At 38.8% G+C, this 25,338-nt stretch overlaps 1 pseudogene; it reads right to left on the bottom strand.

The window, feature by feature from the left end:
* Window positions 1-341: 341 nt before the first annotated feature.
* Window positions 342-7,147, bottom strand: LOC121242316 (annotated as a pseudogene).
* Window positions 7,148-25,338: the final 18,191 nt, after the last annotated feature.

Raw genomic sequence — 25,338 nt, 5'->3', positions numbered from 1 at the left:
ATCTTACGGTCCAACTACAATAGCAAAAGAAAATAATTTCTTCTAATCTTACCGATGTATTCTCACTTTTTTTTTTTTTTATAGGTAAAATTTTTAACAAAGCAGGGTAATGTATTCTAGCTGTTAATGCAATAACAAGCATCTATCTCCCATTGTTATAGCACTTGCCACCAGTCTTGTAGAAAAAAATAGATGATGTAGGCCAAAATAAACTCCCATAAACTTCATATCATATATTTATCTCTTAGTACATACAGATTAAAAGAAAGATAGTAACTGTTGTATAAACACCATTCTAGTGCAAAGAAGAATAATAATGTGTTTACATACAGCTATTATGCTCAGACTGAAAGTTTTGCTCTAAGTTCTATTGCAACAGCATCAATGAACTCTTCAATATTCAGATAGTGATCCCTATTGGCCCTGCACGATGTGTAATGGTATATTACCACCATGGAAATAGAAATCATCTTAAATAGAACATTGACCTCCTCTACACACATTTACTTAGGACTGGAAATAAGACTAGCTAGATCCTTGGTCATCTTCCCAGATTCCACAGCTCCAACACAAGTAGCTTCTAGTTTCTCAGTGAAATCCACTTCATGGCATTCCCATCCAGCGTTGCCCTGTCAACCAAAACATTGTCAGATCCTTGTACAACAAATGTTTACTCTACATAAGTAATTAATACTCATCCTTTCTTTTCCCCTTGTGAAACTTGCAATCTGCATAATAGTTGAAGTATCTATTGCAGAACCCAAGTCTGCAGATCAACAAAACCATATCATATACTTGTGTGCAAGCCCTCGTGACCTAGCAAATATTGAGGCAATGCTGTGTGTCTTGGGTTCACCTCCTTTCTGGTGAACCCTATAGTGCCGTGTAACAGTACCATGGGCAGCTTCTGTTTCTATGGTCTTTCCATCTGGACACACCTGAAACTAATTAATATTACTAGTAAGTAAAAAATACATACATAAGGAAGAGAAAAAGGTAAAGAGTAGTAGAGACAGATGCCATCATCTCATTTTGTTTTCATCCGAATGCCTATTCTAGTGTATTACAACATTCTGGTGCTTTTGTGTCCCTAATCGTTATGACCATACTCTCCCACCTATGCTTGTACTTTCCTATAACTATTGTGTCAGCACCCAAACACTAGAAATACAAAAAAATCAAGAAGAGTTGGCCATCGATTGGTATTTATGGCAGAATATTGTCATCTAAGCATATATGCTCTACTGAACAAAGCTCTCATCCCAAGAAGTCAAAACACTTAAACAGAATACACACTAGTACATACGTCATCATTCCAAGAGATCCAAACCCTGCACCATATGTAATAGAAGTTAGTGATCAAGTCCAACCAGTGAATGCCAGATTCAACATTAAAATGGGCAGCAATAATATGTTTAGGTCCAAACCTTGGACTATGAAATCACTCTGGACATCACCATGTTAGTTCTTGCATGCCCATACATAACCTCCTTCACTCTTGAGAGCATAAGCAACCACATCATCAATGAGTCGGTGTTCATAACTTGTAATTTGATAGTATAAGTAACTAAGTGAATAAAACGCTAACACACTAACCATCATTTTTAAATAAAAACTGACACTCACCATATGCCAGCACCCTCATACTTTGATTTCCACTTGGCCTTATAAATTATTAGATCTATTAATTTTCATCATTTTCTTTCCTTAATTTCCTTTTACATACGTACATGTGTAATTTGTATCTTCCTAATTAAAGAACATCTGTTTTGCAATTTACACTAGCTTATCCTTTCTGGGTTTAGTACTGGTACTGGCTTGGTTAACCACTTGATGGTTAAATGCAGCCAGCAGTACTCATTACTCAGAGTTGGTACTAATATTTAAGAATATGGGCAGTTGCTATGTTCATGAATAGTGATAGTGTGATCGTGAACAAAGAGATCTAGGAAAAAAAATAAAAACTTTCTTTAGATTAACATAGCTTTAAAAAAGGGTACTAATTACGAATGAGAAACATTCTTTGCCAAAACTTTAGAGAAAAGAACCCATGTTTTTAATATCTGCAGGATCTTAAATGTAAGATTAGGGACTAAAATAATTCTAGTATAGCCAGCTTCTTACATATGTATATATATATATTAAAATCTACAAAATTGAAATACTGTTAGAAAAATACTTTAGAAGAGTAGTACTCCAAACTACTCTTGTTGTCGAATATCACAAAGTAGTATGTGGTTATCGATTTTACCTTTTGTTTTTGTTGTATTAATCAAGGGAAAATTAGTAATATTAATGGGAGTACGTACAAGCGGACAATTCTATCCGAATAACGTCGTCCCACTAACAAAACTTCAAAATTAATCAACGCTTGATATATATTTCTCTCACACACTTATGTCACTTTTACCAATGCTTTATAGGGCTTGCACTTGTGCCCTGTAATGCGCGCATAATATATAGTTAATAATATACAGACAAATTAATTATATATACGCGTACAGGCTATATGATATGTAAGGGCCAGCGATGTGAGGCCCAGACCCGTGCACAAAGGCCCATCCTTTTCTTGGAGAGTTGAAACGGCGCCATTTTGGGATAAGTTCTCCTTCTTCCTCAACCTCCCCCGATTCTTTCTCCCTCTCTTTCTCTTTCGATTTTCTCTTGCCCCACTTCTAGATGTCTCTCTCACCCGTTACCCACCTTCCCTTTCCCAATTTTTCTCTTCTTTTTGTTTGGGTTGTTCGTGAATCCGAGTTTTATGCTCTAACATTTCATCATTTTCCTTTCCCTCAAAATCGGTTTCTCTCTGTGTCACATCCCTCCATTGTTGCATATTAGTGTGCTTCTCTCTCTCGCGTCCCTCTATTGCTGCAGATTGTGCGTCTCTCTCTCTCTTGTCCCTTTATTGCTCAGTAGTTGTTGGAGTGCAGTTTTGGGTAAAACAAAATTTCAGTCTTGGTTGCTGAGAGCTTCTCTAGTGGGTAAATCTCTTCTTTTCTATTTTCCTTTTTAAGATTTCACATTTCTCTTCCTCTTACTTAAAATGGTTATTGAATAGAAATTTTTTTAAAGTGCAGTCCGTGGTTTTGGTGGATTTTCTTTCCCATACGCCTTGTGTTTGTTGCAGTGCAGTGAGTACGCGTTCCACTCGGTTTTCTCATAAACGTTGAGCCTTCAACCGTAAGTTTTTCACTTCGTTGGGTATTTTTCTCTCTTGAAGAATAAAATTTGATTTGTTGGATTGGTGTTTTAGAAATATATAGAAGTGAGTCTTGTTGGGTGCCGATTAACATTTAGAAGTGTTGGATTTTTCTTTTGTGGAGTTATGAACGGAGAGAAATGGTTAATGTGTAATGTTGTTTTAGTTAAATTGTTGGTGGTTGCTTGGAGTTATGGGTTGCTAAAATGGGTGTGATTTATTGATTATTTTGAGTTGACATTGGGTTTTGGTGGATGTATTGGTCATTATTGAAATTGAAATATGGTATTTTGGACTGAAGTGGGAGCTGTTCAGTTTAGTATTTGGTTGTTTGAGTTGGGTTATTTTGCTCCAATGAGGGTTGGAATCATGAGTTTTAATTATTTTGGATTGAGGTTGCGTCAATGGCCTTTTAACACTTAGTGTATATTTTGTTTCTATCAATAGGTGACGAGATCATTAGAGGTCGAATTCAAGGCATAGATGATACGCTGCAGGAGTCAGGTAAGCGGGGTTCCTATGCTAGGTTTTATATGAATTATTGAGATTGAGGTTGACTTTATGAAAACTTTGCATATTTTGTGATGAAATGAGAACTTGGGAAAAACCAACCTTGGTCGCTTATATGCATTACTCATGAAATCTGTACGAAAAAGGAAAAATAGTTTCTGACATGTATTGTGTAAACATGAGCTAAATTTTGTCATGCTGTTTTTGAAATTTGAAAAAGAGCGATATTGAGAATCTGAAAAATTGTGCTTTGATTTAAAAAGATGCTTTGACTTTTGTTTTCGGTGTGTGAGAAGGATCTGATTATGTTTTGGTACTCTGTTTTATTTTGATATGGCATCTGAAAACCTTTAGCATGGTGTACTGATTTTGTATATGTCTCTGCTCTGCTTTGTTATGCTCTGCTCTGTTTGGGTTGGTACCAACTTCTCTGTCTCTGAGTGCACTCACTTTGGAAACAAAGTGGTTTTATTGTGGTCTTTCCTGTGTGCACACTCGGGGCTCCGAAAAGAATAAAAGAAAGATTTCACCTCTGTTTCTGCTTGGTTTGGCCGCCGGGGTTAGCACAATCCTACCACGGGGGTGAAATATGGTCTCTACTCTGTCTGATGCTCTGTTTTGATGTGATGATGATACTCAATTTATGTTATGTCAAAGTACTACGGGTTAACTTGTTTTAAAACCATCGCTCTGTTACTTGTGAAAACATGTTCTGTTATGCATGATAACGTTGTAAAATATTTTGTTCTGCATATTGTACTTTGTAAATGCTTATGTTTGCACGCTAGCATATGTCATCTACTTACGGAGTTGTTGATAACTCACCCCCTTATCTTCATAATATTTTCAGATGATGTGGAGAGTCCATCTGAGGACATGGATTAGATTCGTGAGCATGATTAAGCTGAGGAGAGGATGTTAAAAGAAGGAATTCTGATGTCCATTAGATTTAATGTCTCTTAGATTTAATTATATCTTGGGTTTAGTAAAACTTATGAAATTATCAGTTTGGTTTGTTATGACTACCGAGAGATTGTGGACTCCTTAGTTTATTTTTGTTGCTGTAATGACTTTGTGGAGTTTTCAAGGTGTTTATTTAGAGACATGAGATTGAGTTTTGCTAATAAAGTTTTTTAGAGATTTATTTTAGTTGTGTTGAGAAACATGTTTATAAGTGATAGGTAGTAATTCTCCAAGCCACCCGGGTTTGGGGTGTTACATGATATGTTAACATAAAGTTAATTATGAGATATTAAGAGTTCCTACAAAAATTAAATAGAAGAAGATCAATCATGACTACTGCGATATAGGTTTATGGTGTAAATTATCATCAGCTGATCAGTATTTGCAGATCATTAGCATTTCTCTAAAACTTTATTGACAAGAACATGCATCTACATGATATTCGACAATTTATAGGGTAATTTACCCCTGATCAGCTCTATTTCCTTTTAAATAGAAGCAACGTCTACATCCTAGCTAGTGATATGCATGTCCTTGCAAATTGCACTAGAAATAGAAAATACTATAATAACAACAATTATTTAGATTAAATGAGCATCTCTTTTCAATAGGGATATAAAGTTATTGTACATACCTTAAATTTTGGGATCCCCAACTTGCTTACTCCTGGCCTTAATATTAAACCAATCGGTGGGATTTCCCTTTACTTTATAATGAAGAAAGTGGTCTTTGGGGCATTATAATCACGCAAAATTGGAATAGTTGGAGTGTGTTTGAATAAGACATTCCAATTGAAAGAAAGCTATTTAGGGCGATCGATGAGAATATAAGAATCCAAAGTCATTTAAAACCTCTTTAGAGGTCAGAGCCGAAAGCCAAACTTGCCAAGGCAAGCTAAAATCGTGCGCACGTCTGACCCTCCAAATTACAGACTTCAAACAAGAAAAAAAAGGAATACATAGCACCATATATATCTGTTTCCATATATAATTATATCACCCCTGATCTCTCTTTCTCACCTTAACATTCTTCAGTCTCTCCAGGTCTCTCTCAATGGCAAATTTTAGTTGCTGAATCTCTGCCATGATCCGTATTCTTCTCGTGGTTTCTCTCTACTTCTTAGTTACCCAATCTTCACTTTTATTTATTGGGTACTTCTGTTTTTTGCTTTTGTGTTTGGTAATATCAATTCCTAGTCAACAGAGATTGCTCTATACATATAACTATTGTATCAGCACCCAAACACTAGAAATACAAAAAATTCAAGAAGACTTGGCATAACATGGTATTTATGGCAGAATATTGTTATCTAAGCATATATGCTCTACTGAACAAGGCTCTCATCCCAAGAAATCAAAACACTTAAACAGAATACGCACCAGTACAGACGTCATCAATCCAAGAGATCCAAACCCTGCACCATGTGTTTAGAAGTTAGTGATCAAGTCCAACCAGTGAATGCTAGATTCAACATTAAAATGGGCAACAATAAGATGTTTAGATCCAAGCACAGAATAAAGAAAACTCTCTCCGTTGATGTCATGAGCAATCTGTTACACGAACCTTGGGCTAAGAAATCTCTCTGGACATATATATGTTAGTTCTTGCATGCCCATACATAACCTCCTTCAGTCTTGAGAGCATAAGCCACCATATCATCAATGAGTCGGTGTTCATACCTTGTAATTTGATAGTATAAGTAACCAAGTGAATAAAACGGTAACACACACAAACCATCATTTTTAAATAAAAGATTGACACTCACCATATGCCAGCACACTCATGCTTTGATTTCCACTTGGCCTCATAAACTTCTTGAAACATGTCTTTGAATATTCATTGAAAGAAAGCAAACATCAAACATATGTTGAGGGAACAAGAGGCCAAGAACACTTTAACATAATAACATCTAATATGTTGAAAACAAATAATATTAATCAAATGAAAGTTCAAAATCAAAACACTGATCAGGTTGCATACCTTCCATCATCTTTAGAATTGTATTCTTTGTGCTAAGATAAAGTGGCCATTTTTTCTCATAGGTAGTGTTCATGGAAGCCTCAGCAAAACCACGGATAGACTGAACACATGCCCTCACATATATAACAGAAAAAATCAGTGAATTCCTCCAATCAATATTTTTTTCTTATAAATATTCAAGGATTTTGTTGGCCAAAATAGACCAGGTAAACTTTATATCATGTTTTAATATCACGTACATTAGAATCCCATATCAAGTTGCATTCACATTAACTTTATTGTAAAGGCAAATTGCAATTGGTAGAGAGGTTCGTGCACACGCCTCAACTCATTCAGGCTTTGTGTATGGCCTATCAATGGCTATATACGTATATCCGCTATAGTGAATGTAGCATGAAAAAAAACCAAACATTAATAAGAAAATATATATATTAGTAATCTGATATACCTGCAGTTTTGCACCCTAAGTGGCTCATGCTCGGGTCCCTCCATGGACACACTAAGCGTTGCTCCACTTCTTTAGTGCTGGTACTGTTCCAGTTCTAATTAGAAATTGAGAAATTAAAACTTATTTCTCAACGCTTGCAAATAAAGTTGTAATGCAGTTTCTTTGGTTATTATTTTCCTCAACCTTATAATTTGTCAAGACCTATAAATAAATTTTAGCTTATTTCAACTTCTGTAGGTTGTGGATACCACGGTGCAACATTGTCTTGCAGACTGATTTGTATTTAATCAATCACAAACATTCCCTATTTAGCACGCCTAGTCAATAGACAATCTTTAAAAAGCTATCTCAAGTAATCCTTTGTAGATCATTGGAATCACTAAAGGTAATTTTCCTACGTAATTCTACATTTCTAATAATATTCTGCGAAAATTAGTATAATGATTATCCCGACTCAGAAGAACATGTTGAACCCAAATATCGTAGTCATTTCTATATATGGTCCTATCACCCTACCTTTTAGCTAGTCTACAGAGAACTGAACAGCTATTAGGTATGGCTACTCATAGTTTATAATACAAGTTAGACATCGACTCTAAAACACACCACTTAAACATAGTTGTTCATCTATATCTACCCACAAAAATAAATGAACAACAGATTGCACATGGACCATTTCCAAATTTACTTTATCAGCAACTTTTGCCATCTATCCCTGTATATAACTCCACTGTGAAGTACATGTATCATATTCAGTTCATTGACTATCACCTTATAATCATAACTATAGGATTTCATTGCGTATGAAGCTAATATATTTACTCATGTCTTTTTGATAGTCAAAGCCTGTCTTCAAGTATGGAGACTAATATTTATGATCTTAGTCTTGCCTAGTCATTGCACCAAGTGTAACACCCCATTCCTGGAGGTCCAAAGAGTTACCTCTAATCACTTAAAATCACATCTCATTGTACAAATGTAAACTCCAGTTCCTCATTTACTCATAGACCTCATTGCTTTAAACCATCTACTCCAAAATAAAAAACTAAGATTACGACGAAATCTCAAAATAAAAGCCAACTTCCCCAAAGTACTAAGTCAACAGAGCAAAACGAAACTATTCAATAAAAATTCTCCAATAACAAGTACCCTCTTTGTATTTAATAGACAATGCTCACAACTCCTTACCCATGCTTCCTATTCTTGAACCTCCGCTGAAGTATCCAAAAATCTCTGACAAAAATGTTGTGGAGATAAGGGGTGAGTTATCAACAACTCAATAAGCAGAGGACATGTACTAACATGCAAACATGAGCATTTATAGAGTACAATATGCAAAACAAAATATTCTCCAAAGTTATCATGCAGTACAAAACATGTTTTCAAATGTAACAAAGCAATGATTTCAAGACATATAAAATCCATAGTACTTTGGCATAACATAAATTGAGTATCATCATCACATCAAAACGAGCATTACACAGAGCAGAAACCATGTTTCACCCCCGTGGTAGGGTTGTGTTAACCCCGATAGCCAAATCAGGTAGGGACAGAGGTGAAATCTTTTCCTTATTACTCTCGGAGCCCTGAGTGTGCACACAGGAAAGACCATAATAAAACCACTTTGTTTCCAAAGTGGGTGCACTCAGAGACAGGGAAGTTGGTACCAACCCAAATAGAGCAAATAATAATAGAACAGAGCAGAGCAAAGCAGAGACAGAGTCAGATACAAAATCAGTACACCATGCCAAAGGTTTTCAGATGCCATATCAAAATAGAACAGAGTACCAAAACATAATCAGATCATTCTCACATACTGAAAGCAAAAGTCAGAGCATCTTTCTAATTCAATGCACAATTTTTCAAATTCTCAATATCGCTATTTTTTTTTTCAAATTTCAGAGACAACATGACAAAATTTAGCTCATGTATGCACAATGCATGTCAGAAAGAATTTTTCCTTTTTCATACAGATTTCATGAGTAGTGTAAATAAGCGTCCGAGGTTGGTTTTTTCCAAGTTCAGATTTCATAACAAAATATGCAAAGTTTTCAGAAAGTCAACTCCAGTCTTAATAACTTGCATAAAGCCTAGTATAGGAACCCCGTTTACCTAGACTTTTTAGCTTTTCAGAAAATCTTCACAATAATGCCAAACGAATATCAATCGTCACCTATAAAAAATTCATGTAACTTGAATAGATCTCCCATTTGAAAAGTTACTTCCTAATTACACTTGGAATACTTATTTTAATACCTCATGACCTAAAAATTCTCATAACCCCAAAAATACCATCACTTTCCAAATTTCTCAATATCCACATATTTACTTTAGAAATGAGACTATAAAATTTAAGACTATATAATATAATAAAAGTATTATACTTTAAAACCCTAATTATCTTCTGTAATAATATTTTATACTTAAAACCAAGCCTTCACATAGTAAATTAAAAACCAAGCCCTAGGGGTATTTTGGGAAAAATGCATATAATGCATGGATGCTTTGGTGAGTACGTTACAAAATCGAACTTCTGAAAATACAAAACATAACCATGACAACACTAAGCTCACCGGGAGAGAAGGAGGCGATAGGACTGGGCGGTTGAGGTGCAAACTCCAGCGGGCTGGGCGTCTACGCACTGCAAGAGAGCGAGAGAGAGAGAGAGAGAAAGAGAAAGGGAGCAAGAGAAGAGACTCCAATAGAGAAGGAGAGAACACGGCGTGGGGAGAAAGGAAACTCACCGAGAGGGAGGCAGCGAGGGGCTCACTAGTGGTTGAGATGGGGTCTACAGTGGTGGTTGGCTGCGTGGTTGTTGAGCAGAGTATCACGTCCATGCTTGTTGCTCTATTTTGAGTATGGAAAACATGGGTGATTTTCTTTGGGTGTTTACCAAACGGAATGCGGCTCACGGTGGTGCTAACCATGGTGGTTGTTAGTCTACAGGGGCGTCTCAAGGTGACAGCGTGGTGGTGAAGGGCTGAGGTTTAGGTTGTGGGCTTGCGGTTTCTGTCATGCGGGCTTCCACTTGAAGTTGTGTTGCCAGATGGGGGTTGTGTTGCCGTTTATGGCAGGGGACAAGGTGGTAGTAGTTTTCTCAAGGGGCAGGGCAGTGGCTCACAGTGTTGCAACGTGGCTGGTGGTTTGTCGACGGAAATGGGGTTGTTGGCGTGGAGGAGCATGCCCTGGGTTGGTTTCCATTTGAGGACACAGAGGGGCTGGGTCGTGGGGGTTGTCCCATCTTACTGCAGCTAGGCATGACTGGTGGCTTTCAGTGATGGTTTGGTGAGGTGTTGGGAGGTGACTGGTTGGCAGGAGGTTGGGCTTCAGTGCTTGGTAGGTTTGCGGCAGTGGCGTTGCCTTAAGGTCTGGGTCCGAGGGCTTTGGGGTGAGGGTGAGAAACTGATGTGGGGGAGAGGGAGAGAGTCTGATGAGAGTGAAATTTCTAAAAGTGAAGAAAACGATATATGGTTGAGAAGTTGAAGAAAAAAAAGTGGGAGTGAGATTCAAAACAAACAAAAACTAAAAATCAGAGAGGGAGAGAGGAAGAAACCGTTTGAGGAAAAGAAAAAAAAAAAAAAAAAAGGAAAACAAAGGCTTAAAGCCTTACCTGAAAACGACGCCGTAATGCTCCTTTGGTGAGAACTAGTCTAGGTTAGGTTTTACACCAAGTCTTCTTGGACCTAACATTCTCTCTTCTACTAGCTGCTCACCTGCATAAGATGGATAAGACTTGGATGCATATTGAAGATAGATTGCAATCCAATGAGTATGCTGAAGGTGTTAGACAATTCCTGGCTATGGCGCAAGCCCACACACTTGGATATGATCACATTAGGTGTCCATGTAGGAGATGCAGGAATAGAGCTTTCCATTCTATTCATACAGTTGAAGATCATTTGTTTATCATAGGAATTGATCCAACTTATACGGAATGGATATTCTATGGGGAAGATGATCCTTTCCTAGATGCTACATTTTCTGATGACGAAGAAGATGATGCATTGGCTTACAGTGACTACATTGATGATGTCGAGCGAGATGGTAGATGACATTCGCCATGGGTCGTTTATGGATAATTCAGCTAGAAATGAAGGAAATGCAAACCCACATGATCAACCATCCACCTCCAATATTCCAACAAACCTTAATTTCCAGGAGTTGGTAGCTGATGCACGACGCCCACTTTATCCTTCATGCGATAAGTTCTCAAAGCTATCATTCATCACCAAGTTGCTTCACATCAAGAGCATTGGTGGTTGGACCATGAAGTCATTTGACATGGTGTTAAAGCTTTTGCAAGCTGCATTTCCCGATGCTCTATTCCTTGACTCATATAACGATGTTCGTCGCTTGGAGCATGGCTTGGGCTTTTGTTACAAAAAGATACATGTGTGTCCAAATGATTGTGCCTTGTTTTGGAGTGAAAATGCATCATTAAATGAGTGCCCTAAATGTAACGCATCTAGATGGATTGTATGTAGAAGTAAGCAATGAAGGATACCACAAAAGAGTCTTCGATATTTCTGTAACCTCCGCTCCTTTCTTCTTATGTAAGCTTCTCTCTTTTCTTGCGTAAGGCTCCTCCTTTCTGATGTAAGCAAACTCCAATGACGGAATTATGCAACAGTCGCTAGAAAGCCATTCTTTCTGGCGACTGTAAGCATCGTCATGTGTGCCGAAGCATGACGACGTGTCTCTCAAGATATTAGGTGACTTCTAAGGCACACTAGTGTTTTAAATGTACTGAAAATATTTATATGAGGTATTTCCATTATCGTTGAGTTAAACTTGTTTTTAAATGAGACAATTATAATATTTTGAAGAGCTCCAAAATATTATAATTGTCGGAGATCATTTTAATATTAATTATTAAAATGATTCCCGTTATTTGAAATATTAAGGGATTTAAATTATATTGAAAGTTTTAATTAATTTAATGGTTTTATTCTCTTAAAAATATTAAATAAGACTTCATCATTTATTAATGATGAAGAAATATTATTTTATAAACTAAAGTTAGTTTAAAATAATATTTACCTTAATTCCTCTAAGTGCTTTTAATTAAGTTATATTTATGCATTTTAAATCAGTGTTTGAGATCCATTGTTAGATCGTTATGTGGATCCCCAGACGAAGGGATTGGATTATAAACCCAGACCCTCTCTCTTTCCCTCTCACTTTTCCCTCCCCTTTCTCTCTCCTCCCTCTCGGCTTGCACAGCACGCAACACTCCTCTCTCGCACGCCAAACTGCTCCATGCCTCAGCCCGGCGCCGCCGTGTATCGACAGCTCTCACCGCCGGCACCGTTGGCCTCCTCTCCTTCCGGCGAGTCCATCCACGGCAGCCACTCTCCCTCACCCTCTTTCATCCTCTTCACTGGAAGCATAATGCCCGAATGGGCTTGCTGTCCTTAGCACCGCTGTGCGCCCTTTCTCCGGCGCCACCACTTCCACGGCAGCTTCCTCTGCCACCGGCCACCACCCTCCAGCAATGTCAACTCCTCCCATGCAGCCACCTTCCCCCTCCATCGCACACACGCACGAACGAGGAGACCCACGCACACCTTCACCGTGCGCGGCCTCAAGCGCCGCCGTGCGCGGCACCCACAGCCACTAGGCGCCACCAGGGACCTCTCTCTACCTCCCCCTTCCTCCTCCCTTGGACCCGATGCCCATGGCCTCTCCTCCATGCACGGAAGTTCCTCCTCACGCATGCACTGGTTGCACGTCGTGCACCGCCACCCACGGTGGGTAACCACCCTCTTCAGCCTCCTCAGGCCACCACGAAGCCAACCCAACCTCCCACGACCCCAATCTGCCACCCATGCACGCACAGTCTCTCTCACTCTCCCATGGCCTTTCCTCCACTATGCGGCCTTGAACAGCCACTGTGAGCCACCGTGGTGCCACCTCGACGTCACCACGAGTTCAACCGCATCTCCCTTAGCCGAGCCCTAGCGTCAAACCACCACTTTACGTGGTGGGTAATCACTGCACGTGATGGATAGTTACTGCGTGTGACTGACCACCACTGTACACGGTTAGGTACGCTGTGTACCGCCCTTCATAGCTACCATTACGAGGCCTTCACGAGCCCTTCCAAGACTACACTTAGCTATCCTAACACCCAAACAGTCAACGTACCTGGGTTAGCCGCCACGTACGACCTTTCCAACGTCATTGGTTGTGATGATCAACGAGCAACGCACGGGTTATCCCGTTGATGGTATAAATCTTTATCCCTTTTAATTATGTTAGATGTTAATTAGTGGATTAGGTTGTGGACTGTGCTGCTAGTATTAGGGGAATGACTGGGTTGTATTGAGATGCGCTGTGTAGTGCGCTGTGAAGTGTTGGGCATATTTGTGTAGTGTGGTGATGTGATGTGATGTGTCGTGTATGTGAAGTGTATGGTGATGTATGATTGTGGAGTTTGTGCTATAATGATGGTGTAGTTGTGCTGTGCAGTGTAGTTGTGGGGCATGTGCTATATTGGTGTCGTAGTATGTGGAGTGGGAATAGTACACGCTGAGTGTACTCTGTGTGTGGTGTAGTGTGAGATAAAGAGAGTATATGTAAAATATACCCTCTTGGCGTATTGTGGAATGGGATGAGTACACGTGGAGTGTACTCCATGTAATGGAGTGACGCACCATACGGCGGGTATGCCGTAATGGTGATGTGGCGTAACATGTATGAAATACACGTAAAGTGTACTCTGTATGGCGTGATATGTGTAACGGGAGGATGGAGCAATGCACCATACGGCAGATATGCCGTGATAGTGATGTGGCATAGCGTGTGTGGAGTATACGCGGAGTGTACTCCATGTAATGGAGTGATGCACCATACGACGGGTATGCCGTAATGGTGATGTTGCATAACGTGTATGGAGTATACGTGGAGTGTACTCCATGTAGCGGAGCGATGCACCATACGGCGGGTATGCCGTAATAGTGATGTGGCATAACGTGTATGGAGTATACGTGGAGTGTATTCTTTATGGTAGAGTGATGCATCGTATGGCGGGTATGCCATATTGATGATAGGTTGTAACGTGTGGAAAGGGAGTATACGTAGAGTGTACTCCATGAGGCAGCGACACTCCGTGTGGTGTGTCGCAGAGATAAGGATGGTTGTGCAGTTGATGGGCGTAGAACGTGGTAAATAGTGTCGAAAATTGTGGAACAATGTCCCGAAGTAGTTATGGCGTAGCCTGTAGTCTATGATGACAAGTGTCATCGTGATGGACTTATGGCTAGGAGTATGCGTGAAGTAGCAGAACAAGTGTAACAGTACGCAGCGGAAGCATGATTGGGCAACGTCACGAAGTGACGTAGTTATTGACAGTCGTGCTTGTGATGGATGAGATGTTGGCTTAGAACGTGGTGAGTTGTGTCGGCATCTGTGGAACAGTGTCCTGAAGTAGTTGTCACGTGGCCTGTAGTCTGAGGTGACAAATGTTACTGTAATTGACTTCGGCTGGAAGTATGGGTGTAATAGTAGAATAAGTGTAAGAGTGTGCAGCGGAAGCACGACTGGGCAACGTCATGAAGTGACGTAGTTCCTGACAGTTGTGCTTATGATGGGTGAAGGTAGTGTAGAAAGGGCATAGCAGGAATGTGACACGATGTTACGAGAGTACGTAAGGAACCGTACTCGTGATGAGTTAGATGTTGGCGTAGAAATGATGTAGCGGGATGTCAAGTGACGTGACAAGGTCATGGTATAGCTCGGGTGTAGTCTTGAGCTATATGACGTGACATAAGGCATAATGGTGATTGGAGCCTTGTCGCACTAAGTGTTGGGATGAACTGTAAGAAGGGACGGATAGCATGAAGAGTCATGTTAGCCGGGTCAAGAGAATGTTGGTATCAGAATATGGCCCTCATCCCTAGGAGCAGGTGATCAACATGTTATATATTGATCTTAGGTGATAAAGGAGTAAGGTACATGTGTAGTCTGGTGAGACACGTGTACCAGACGGATTCACCGTATGTAATGGGTAATTTGTCCACAATAGAGTTGCGCGGTGATTAAGCCCCAAAGTTGGCCTAGAGCCGTGTGGCTTGTATGGATGAGAATGAGGTTTTAGTATGGGCTAAGATGTATGGAGGTAGTGACGGGTGTATTATCTAAGATTGGGATGCGTGACTTAGTCTGAGTCATGCATCAAGATGAGTTCAATAAGGAGAATAAGACGAATGTCTTAGTGTCTTAATCCTAAGGTAAATCGTGGGTTCACTTTAGTGAATGAGCACTCGAGGCAAGACGTTGAGTTGGAAGATGTGGTGACCGTAAGCGGTCCCCGAAGGTTTTAACATAGTGAAGGGCACGTAAGTGCACGGGATAGAAGGAGAGTGTTTCAAGTATAGTGTAGTTCTATTTCTAGTTAAGTTGCTTATGCATTAGATAGAGAATGACGTTAAGGTTATGTATGCATGTAGGTTGCCAGTTGACACGCACATGAATGGACTGCATGGTATGAAAGTAGCATGGAGTCCAGGTAAGTATTACGTTCATGCCCTTCTGGAGTTTTCTAGAAATTATACGAAAAGAAAATGAAAAGCTCTTCTCTTTAAGAAAATGCTCACGAAAGAAGATGCCATACTTTCAAACGTATATGTACGTACGACCCTTCCATGAAAGCCGCTTTTTACGCACCCAAAGTTATTAATTGTACGCATGCGAATGGATGACTATAAGATGTATCTATTGTACGTATTTTCAAATAAATGAACTGATGTAAATGCACGAAAGATGAGCTTGAGCCGACGCCTTCGTGGATCCCACGGATTGACGCCGTCGCGAGCGCCGCGAGGTGATGCTCGTGGACGCTATGAAGGCTGACATTCAAGGTGATGCTTGCGGATGCCGCGAAAGGCAAAGTTTGAGCCCGTGCTTTATGTTTTATGGACGGTGCGAACCGATACTTTTGTGTACGCTGCGAGGTGATGCTCGTGGACGTCATGAAAGAGGACGTTCGAGCCCATGCTCACGAAATGATGTTTTCTCACGAAAAGAAATGTTTTCACATGTTAAATGAAAAAAAGAAATGAATGAAAGCTCCAGCTCTTCAGAGCTGGCATGAATGAATGAAGCTCCAGCTCTTCAGAGCTGGCATGAATGAATGAAAGAACGAAAGAATGAATGAAAGCATGAAATGTATGAAGATACGTAACGGCCACATGAATGAATGAAAGGGTACCAATGAATGGGCAGATTGCAATGCCGGGTAAGTAGTACTGGTAGTGCACCTAGTGCTGCCCCCTATGAAATGGGATTCCCAACCTGTCGCCATGGGCGGAATCCAGGTCAAAGGGCCGCTAACCCTAACACACGGGGCGTAACAGTGTGTACCAGCCTATGAAAGTGAAAAGAAAGAATGTATGTACGTACGTATGTATGCACGCACGCACGAATGAATGCATTTTAAGAAATGAAGGCACTGCACTCTTGCAGAAATGAAGGCACTGACGGGTGACACATTTTATGAAAAGAAAGGAAAATCCCGTCCAGTGACGTTTTCAAATGAACGTACGTATGCACGCATGCATGTATGTATAGTATGTACGAATGATGAATGCATGAATGAAAACCTACGTTGTTATATTTTAACTGCATGAAGTAATGCTTACGAGTCTTCGACTCATTTTAGTTTATATGTATGTCCCTCCCCCAACAGGGAAGGAAATGAAGTACGCGTCGGGACGGACATGGCCCATGGGGAAGAGCACGGAAGTCTAGGCACGAGCATTTAAATGTAAGAGAGGCCTTTTATTATTAAAAATGATATTTTCCGCTGTAAACCTCTTTTATTGTAGAAACAAATTTTATTTTATAAACGTAGAGTCTTGCACCCTGGGAAGAAGTAAAAAGTTTTAAATCGGACGGTAATTCCCATCGTCCTTTATCAAAATATTTTATAAAAAGACCCACCACAAGGACGGGCCTTACAATTTCCCCCTAAAGCCGCTCTTGCAGAGGCTATTTATATCAAAGAAGACAGCCCAAGCCAAGAGATGGCATGTAGAAGCTCGAGTTGACGATCCGACATGCATGCGACATCCAACAGATTCTAGGGTATGGAAAGACTTTGATCACAAACATGAGAGGATTTCCCAAGATCCTCGCAATGTTAGACTTGCTTTGCCTAGTGATGGGTTTAACCCATTCAATAACATGAGCAAACTGTATAGCATAAGGCCAGTACTACTTGTACCTTACAACTTGCCCCCTTGGTCATGCATGAAAGATCCATATACCATGTTGTCCTTTCTAATCCCTGGCCCTAAGTCACCAAGGAATGATATTGATGTGTTCTTACGTCCTCTTGTTGATGAGTTGAAGGAGTTATGGGCATAAGGTATTCGTACCTATGATGCGTATAGTGGACAAATGTTTAGGTTGCATGCAGCGCTACTTTGGACTATCAATGACTTCCCCGCATACGCCAACCTTTCTGGGTGGAGCACATAGGGCAAGATGGCATGTCCTTCATGTACAACTGACACAAATTCACAATGGTTAGTACATGGGCGCAAACATTACTATATGGGCCATCGACAATAGTTGGCACCAAATCATATTTGGAGACGAAAAAAAAATTCTTTTAATGGGTACGAAGAGCACCGACTCCAACCATCAAGATTTAACCGAGAGGATTTGCTAGAAAAATTATGTGCGGTGTCACATGTCCAGTTTGGTAAATCTTCTTTAAAGAGGAAACGAACACCCAATCAACTAAATTGGACAAAAAAGTCTATATTTTTTGACCTTCCGTATTGGTTAGACTTGGGATTAAGACATAACCTGGACGTTATGCATATTGAGAAAAACATGTGATAACGTATTGGAAACTTTGCTCAATATTGATGGGAAAACCAAGGACTCCCCCAATGCGCGTAGGGATTTGCAAAATCTTGGACTAAGGAAAGAATTGCATTTACAACCTGATGGCGATCGTATTTCTATGAGTCTTAGTTGTTACATGTTAAACCTAGAAGAGCAAAGGAAATTTTGTGCGTGGTTGTTAGAAGTGAAATTCCCGGATGGTTTCACTTCAAACATTGCACGGTGTGTCAGTGTTAGTGATGGAAAATCAATGGAATGAATAGCCATGATTGTCATGTCTTTATGCAAGCATTATTGCCGGTTGTGATTGGTGGGTTTCTACGGCCCGATGTACGTCAAGCCTTAATAGACTTAAGCTCATTCTTCAAAGAATTATGTTCACGAACTTTGACCTTATCAATGTTGCATCAGCTTCAAGCTAATATTCCCATCATTCTCTGTAAACTGGAAATGATATTCTCTCCTACTTTTTTTGATATCATGGTGCACCTAGCCATTCATTTGCCAGATGAGGCATTGCTGGCAGGACCCGTGCAATACATATGGATATACCCTTTTGAAAGGTACCTAGGGAAGTTCAAGAGGTACGTCCGCAACAGAGCCCGTCGAGAAGGCTCAATTGCTGAGGCATATGTTCATCTCGAGTGTCTTACATTTTGCTCTATGTACCTTCATGATATTGAGACTAGATTTAACTGAGTGGAATGCAACAGTAACATACTTGGTGGTTCGAATGGGTCGGGAAATGAGCCTTGTTTATCTCTTTTCTCACAAAAGGTTGGGCTATTGGGAACAACAAGCTCGTAGAAGTTGTCTGACACACTAATGGCCAAGGCTCGATGGTATGTACTTAATAATTGCACGGGGGTTGAGCAATACATAGAGTAAGTACATCCTACTTGGAAAGTTTCTGTATTAATTGAAATTTATTGTTTTTAACTTGTGTGGTAATGTTTGCTCACATATATGTAGGGAGCACTATAACAAATTGAAAGAAGAGGACCCTTATAACATCAACTGTAGGCACCAGAGTCAATTCCCATCGTGGTTCAAATCACATGTAAGATACCAAACCACTTAGCATATATATGTCTCCCTTATACAATTATAATTAGTAAAACAATAGTTGTGCATTTTCTTATGTCCCAGATTCGAGAGTTGAGTGCAATTAGGCCAAGTGATATAACCGATGACATATATGCATTAGCATGTGGTCCAGATCTGTGGGTCACATCATATGCTGGATGTATAATGAATGGAGTTCGCTTCCATATGAAAGAGCGTGAAAGGCATCGCCGCACCCAAAACAACGGGGTGGTGGTTCATGGCGAGCACCAGGGATCCCCTGTTGACTTCTAGGAAGTGTTGCATGATATTATAGAGATATGCTATATGGGTTGGCGCAAGGTTTATTTGTTTAGTTGTGCTTGGTATGACATTGGCGACCCAAGAAGGGGGATACGTGTCAGGGACCACTTGACGATAGTGAATACTGCTAGACAATGGTATAAAGATCAGCCTTTCGCCCTTGCGTGCCAAGCATTGCAAGTGTTTTATCTCACGGATCCAACATTGGGGGGAAGTTAGGAGGTTATACATAAGATTACAAATAGGAATGTCTACAACATTCGCTTGATGACTACTGCTGATGAGAATGATGATGAGGAATCATCTGGGGGTGAAGCAGAAGATGATGATCAAGCACTTCTCCAGAACTATCCCCCAATTTTGGAGAGTGAATCAACCGTGGCCGATCCATTGAATCGAGTTGATGAAGAGAATTTGCCCATTGATCCAGTAATCATATCACGTCGAGTCCCATTCGAACCAATTGATGAATCTGTATTTATTGATGATGACCTAGTAGACGATGAATTGGGAATGGATGACATAAATGACGATGATAACTCTAGTAGCGAGTTTGAGCAACATCTTCACGAGGGGACAGATGATGATGACGGTAATTCTAATTTGTATTGAGTATGTTAATTTAAGTTCAAATTCACCTATTAAGACATAACTTGTTCGATATATTGTTTATTGAATTTAGAGCAACATGATATATCACCGCCATATGTTAGATGAACAGTTTGGTTGCCTTATCCACTCTCCCCCTTCATTTTGAATAAACCATCCATGAGCACCCATTGTGGTGCCATGCATTATTTTCATAGTTTCCATTTCTGCATGCATGATAAGAGTAACTTGTTGTCTACAACTATGAAATGTATTGATAACCTATTCTAGTAGCTTACTTTGTATACGTGGTTATCGCAGACAACGCATGACTTCAATTGTCGATGTCGACGAAGGTGGGTGAGATGTAAGTGTAAGAACCAAGTTGTGACAATTGCATTGCAATGCATAAGGTATTATTATGATTGACTACATGAGTGCTATTATTTGGACTTTGTTGGTTCATCCTTGGAGGTATCTTAACTGGAAGTCCGTGGAGGCCGAATTCAAGAACTGTATACCAATAGCTTTCGTGGAAAACTAATGGGATTCATTTATTATATATTGTTTAAGTCTTGATTGGATATCATATACAATGATAGACATCTAAACTATTTAGATGAGTTTAGATGAGTCTTGCGTCCAAGCTGTTGGTGGATATTAAGTTTTACTTTCTAACTGTACAAAAGTGTTGTTTTACATTTAAAAAGATGCTATACATGTGCTTAAAGGTTTTGCAAGTGATGGGCATGAACAAAGACAAAATGTTGTTTGGCATTTTACACTTAGGAATTAGAAGTGGTTGTTAGCTAGGTAAAGGAAGCAAATAATTACTCATGTGATTATGAATTACATGTTTGTTTGGGATAGATGAATCTACATGTTTGTTTGTATTATTTTTGAAATGGAGTTATACGGTCACAAAATGGGGATGATGATGTGTGTGCAATGTATAAGTGAATAATATTCAAAGTGCATATGATCACACACATACTAAATGGCTTGCACTCCAAATGGATAACATAGGTTGTAACTGCATTGGAAAATGCAATACACTTTCTGAAAAAGGGCTGGGAATGGAAATCATTCATATGCAAACAAACTAGAGTTATAAGCAAAAAGCTCAAAAGTTACATACGTAGATATTTAGGTGGGGTTAATTTTCAACATATAGGGATGTGATATGAAAAGACACATTACATATGAGGCTAAGCTAGTGGTTGAACCAAGTATAATTACAAATCTCCTAAGCACACAATTTGGAGTGTATTTTAAAATGAAATAAATTTAAAAACCATGCACCTATACCATTTTATTTATTTAACACATGTTAATTTTTAACATTTGATTTTGTGATAAGGAAAGACACATTACTTATGAGGTAGTTGCTGGTTGGACAAGTTTCCTAAGTACAAAAATTAGTCATGTTTTGGACAAATGAAATAAATTTAATATTCATTCCCAAATACCATGTTATTTATTTAGACTAGATTTCACAAATCGTGACGTTGTACAAATTAGGATCAATCGTAAAAATGATAAATCTTCTTTGACAAGGTTATAATTTTGGCAAATTGCAATTTTATAAGTTACAATATTAACTTAATTAATTTGCTAACTGTTGCAGTGCAAGGCCAAGAATTGCCATCTATATGTCTCCAATACGTGCATGATCATGAAGAGTTGTACTTTAAAGCACATATATAAAGAGGCGGGTGAAATATTAAGGGCAGGATAGTAATTTAATTTGGTTGGGAAATGGTGCCAGGGGTCATATCTTGTGATCTGTAGAGCAGATGGCTAAGTCTTTTCTTGAACAGCTGGCAGTTTCTTGAGTCTTTTGCTGGACACAAATTTGTACTTTGCTGAAATCTGAAGAGAAACAACGTATTTACTGTTTTGGTAGTCCAGAAAAGAAAGCTTATTATTCTCTTTTGTTCTTATTCCAACGAGGAAGCAGAAGTTCTGGTGGTTAGCTTCTGAGGCTGTGTTCATTTCCTACACTAAACTTGCTTCTCTTCTTCCGCTAAACAGGCATATAGAGTATATTCTCACTGTGGATTTATTGGTATGCTTCTCTCCTTGACCTCTGATACGCAACCCAGACCCAAAACCAGGTACAAGTAGTTTTGATTTTCTAATATTTTTCTTCTCCTCCTTCTACCTGGATAGAAAATTTTCAAACAGCCTTTTGCTGTGTTTTACACAGTCTAACTACATACCTTTCATTTTCACGTGTTTTTTGTTATCTAAGTTTGGGAAAAAGTTAGAATATTGGGTTGAATCTGTCAAGTTTGCCATCTGATTTTTAGAAATTTCAGTTGGCCCTTTTGCATTTCAAAAAGTATAGAACACAAACACTGCCAGCATTTTTGGTATTTGAAAAAAAATCTTAGTAGATATGCAATAGATACGGTAAAAGCTAGTTGAGGTTATTGGCTGTTTTCTTAGATGTTTCCCCATAAAGAGAAGATTTCAGTAGAGGATATAAAGTGTTTATAAAGCTATTTAATACATAGATGTAAGATACTTGGTTGATTGTTAAACAAAATCAGAACTTAAAGAGAGGTTTTGGATTTGAAAATATCATTTATGTAATAGTAATACACTGTATAAGAAGCTAGTACTTAAGTTAAAAACTATAGAGTGCATTTTAAATGGATGGAAAAACCACAAGTATATTTAGGTCAAAATTTTCAAAGGTTAGGCAGATTTGAAAATTTAAAACCACTTAGAATTAAACAAGACCATACAATGACAGATCTCTACTACAAAGTAAAATAAGCCATTTAACAGACATACTCTATTACAAAAACATACCTGAGCATAATTTGTCTTTTGGTAGATTAAGTGGTTGAGCCTCAAGATATATTCAATGAGCAAGAACTACAAACATACCTTTTAATGGCTCAAACTTTAATGAATGGGCAATATGTATGGAAGTTGCCCAAAACACTTTTAAAGCTTTGACACTAACCTTAAATATACAGTGCAATCCTACAAGGGGCAACATTTGCACTTTCCCATGATAATTGATTTATATATGAACCCCACAAAATGAATTGAAACAAAAATTACATCCATTAAAAGTTCTTAGTCAAAAAAGGTATGACCTAAGGTGCTGCCAATATCACTTGTAATATCAGTAATCTTCCCCATACATATATGTGTAGTAGTGAACTTCAAACATTTTAAATTGTTCATATATAAGTGCATGATCTATGTTGGTCCATTTATAATCATTTACTCATTATCCAGAGGCTGAAATATGGCTTAGCTGGGTTAAGTATGTTGTATAGTATATAAATGGATGATTAGTAGTGTTTTGTTGGTTGCATGTGACAACATTCTTCAATTGAATTCAACCAAAGGCAAGGATGTGGAGATCTGTAAAGAGGGGAAGGAGGGGTGACTCTAACATTCGAGGCCAATCATATCTAGTACCCCAGATGTAGAAACATTGCCTGCGAGAAATATTTTACCAGGCGAGGTGGTGGCAAATGAATCGACTCGGACAGTAGGAGGTGCGGGCATACAAGAGTCTATGGAAGTAGCACAGGGTGGAGAGGGGATTAATAATACAGGTATGCCAACCATTTATATAACAGTTATGCATCTATGGTCTAGATCAATTCATATAGGAGTCATATTGGAGAATTTGTATTATGGTTTGTGGATCATATTTTAATTCTAGATTTAACTGCATAACTTTTTCTTAATAGATCCACCAATTAAGAAAAGGGGTCGAGGGCTTGCGCGGGTCACACTATTTGAACACCTCCGGAAGATGGGTAAGGTTCCTTTGGATATAAAGGATGGCCATCGAGGTTCATCGTGCGAAAATGCCTCTATCTTCACTGGTAGAGTTACATGGATTGTTAAAATATATGCCGACATGAGGCATGAAAGTTGGAGTTTTGTACCTGAGGAGGAGAAGCAAGAGCTAATTGACTGTGCTAGGGTAGGACAATTATTTTATAGTAACCAATTAAAATGTAGTTCTTTATGCATTTAGCTTAATGTGCGTTTGATGACAATATGTAACAACAAGCATAACTGAACTTGCAGGAAGATTTTATATTAGATTGGATGAAAGACACCCATAGGGAAATGGTTGTAACGCATTTGTCTGAACAGTATAATGCGTATCATTATGAACTGCACAAAGTCTACCTAAAATATGCACCACATGAAGAGGCCCTACGTGGTGAGACACCTATGGTTCCAAAACTTGTTTGGGAGTTGCTTTGTGAGAGGTGGGCAAGCGGAACATTCAAGGCATATTGTGGTTAGATTTCAGTTTCAAGTATGGCTATTTACGTTGTAATATTTTTTTGGTTTGTGTTAGATGTGATATATATATATATATATATATATGTTAGATGTACATATATATATATATATATATATATACTACTACCTTTTTAAATTTCAACGGTCATTGCACAAAATGAGACTTGATTTCTTGAAAAAAAATACAGGAGAAGTCTCGAAAAAACACTACAAATAGGCAAAAACTAAAGGTGAATTATACCGGAGGGAGGAAATCCTTTGTAAGGATTTTGGAAGAGAAGGTTTGTGCCTTTTATGATGTATAATATTCATATTATAAATGTAGTTCAGACTTGAATATTAACATAGTAGGTTAATGATGTGTGGCAGCGGGAGACAACACTAAATATGATTGCTTTCTATAAAGAAACTCATTAGTCAGCATGGAAGAGCAAATTCATCAATGGCACAACTGAACACAATTATGTGAGAAATACTTGTGTTTGAATTAACTTGTGTTAGACTATATATTGGATCAAAATTAACAGTCTTTTGCTGATTTTCTTTCATATTATTTGCAGAATCTCATGGTGGAGAGATTGAATGAGAAAGATCCTGAGGAGGATGTTGATGAAGCAGTGGCTGAAATTTTCAAAGATGTGTTAGGGTTCAAATCTGGATACGCATCAGGGATGGGGCACATGGTCATTCCTGAACCTTCTCCTTCAATAAAGAAGAACAAAGCTTTTATGCATCTAGCGGAGGAGAACGAAAGGAACAAAAGTGATGCTGAAATGTATAAGAACAAAATAGAGCAGATGATGTTTGATATTGTAGCTATGAAGCAGAATTTTGATCAGTATGAAAAGGTCATGAACTATTGGGTATCTGAGATGGAGGCAAATACTGAGGCTCATAGAGAGACTTAGCAAGATGCTTAGGCATCCCAAGTCCAGTAGTAACTTTTGTGGACTTTTTTTGTGGATGGTAACAATTCAAAGGCCATAATGGTTTGTAGAAAAGGCATATATGTATCTACAAACATTGCTATATGATATTGTTATGTTGGGTATGTTAGAACCAGTGTAGGAAAATTAACAGTTGTTTTGGTATATTTTTTGCTAGTGTTTTGTATTGGATTAATGGGGAT

Source organism: Juglans microcarpa x Juglans regia, chromosome 8D (genome assembly GCF_004785595.1).
Source record: "Juglans microcarpa x Juglans regia isolate MS1-56 chromosome 8D, Jm3101_v1.0, whole genome shotgun sequence".
Taxonomy (NCBI): Eukaryota; Viridiplantae; Streptophyta; class Magnoliopsida; order Fagales; family Juglandaceae; genus Juglans; species Juglans microcarpa x Juglans regia.
This window is presented reverse-complemented; position numbering and strand designations above follow the sequence as displayed.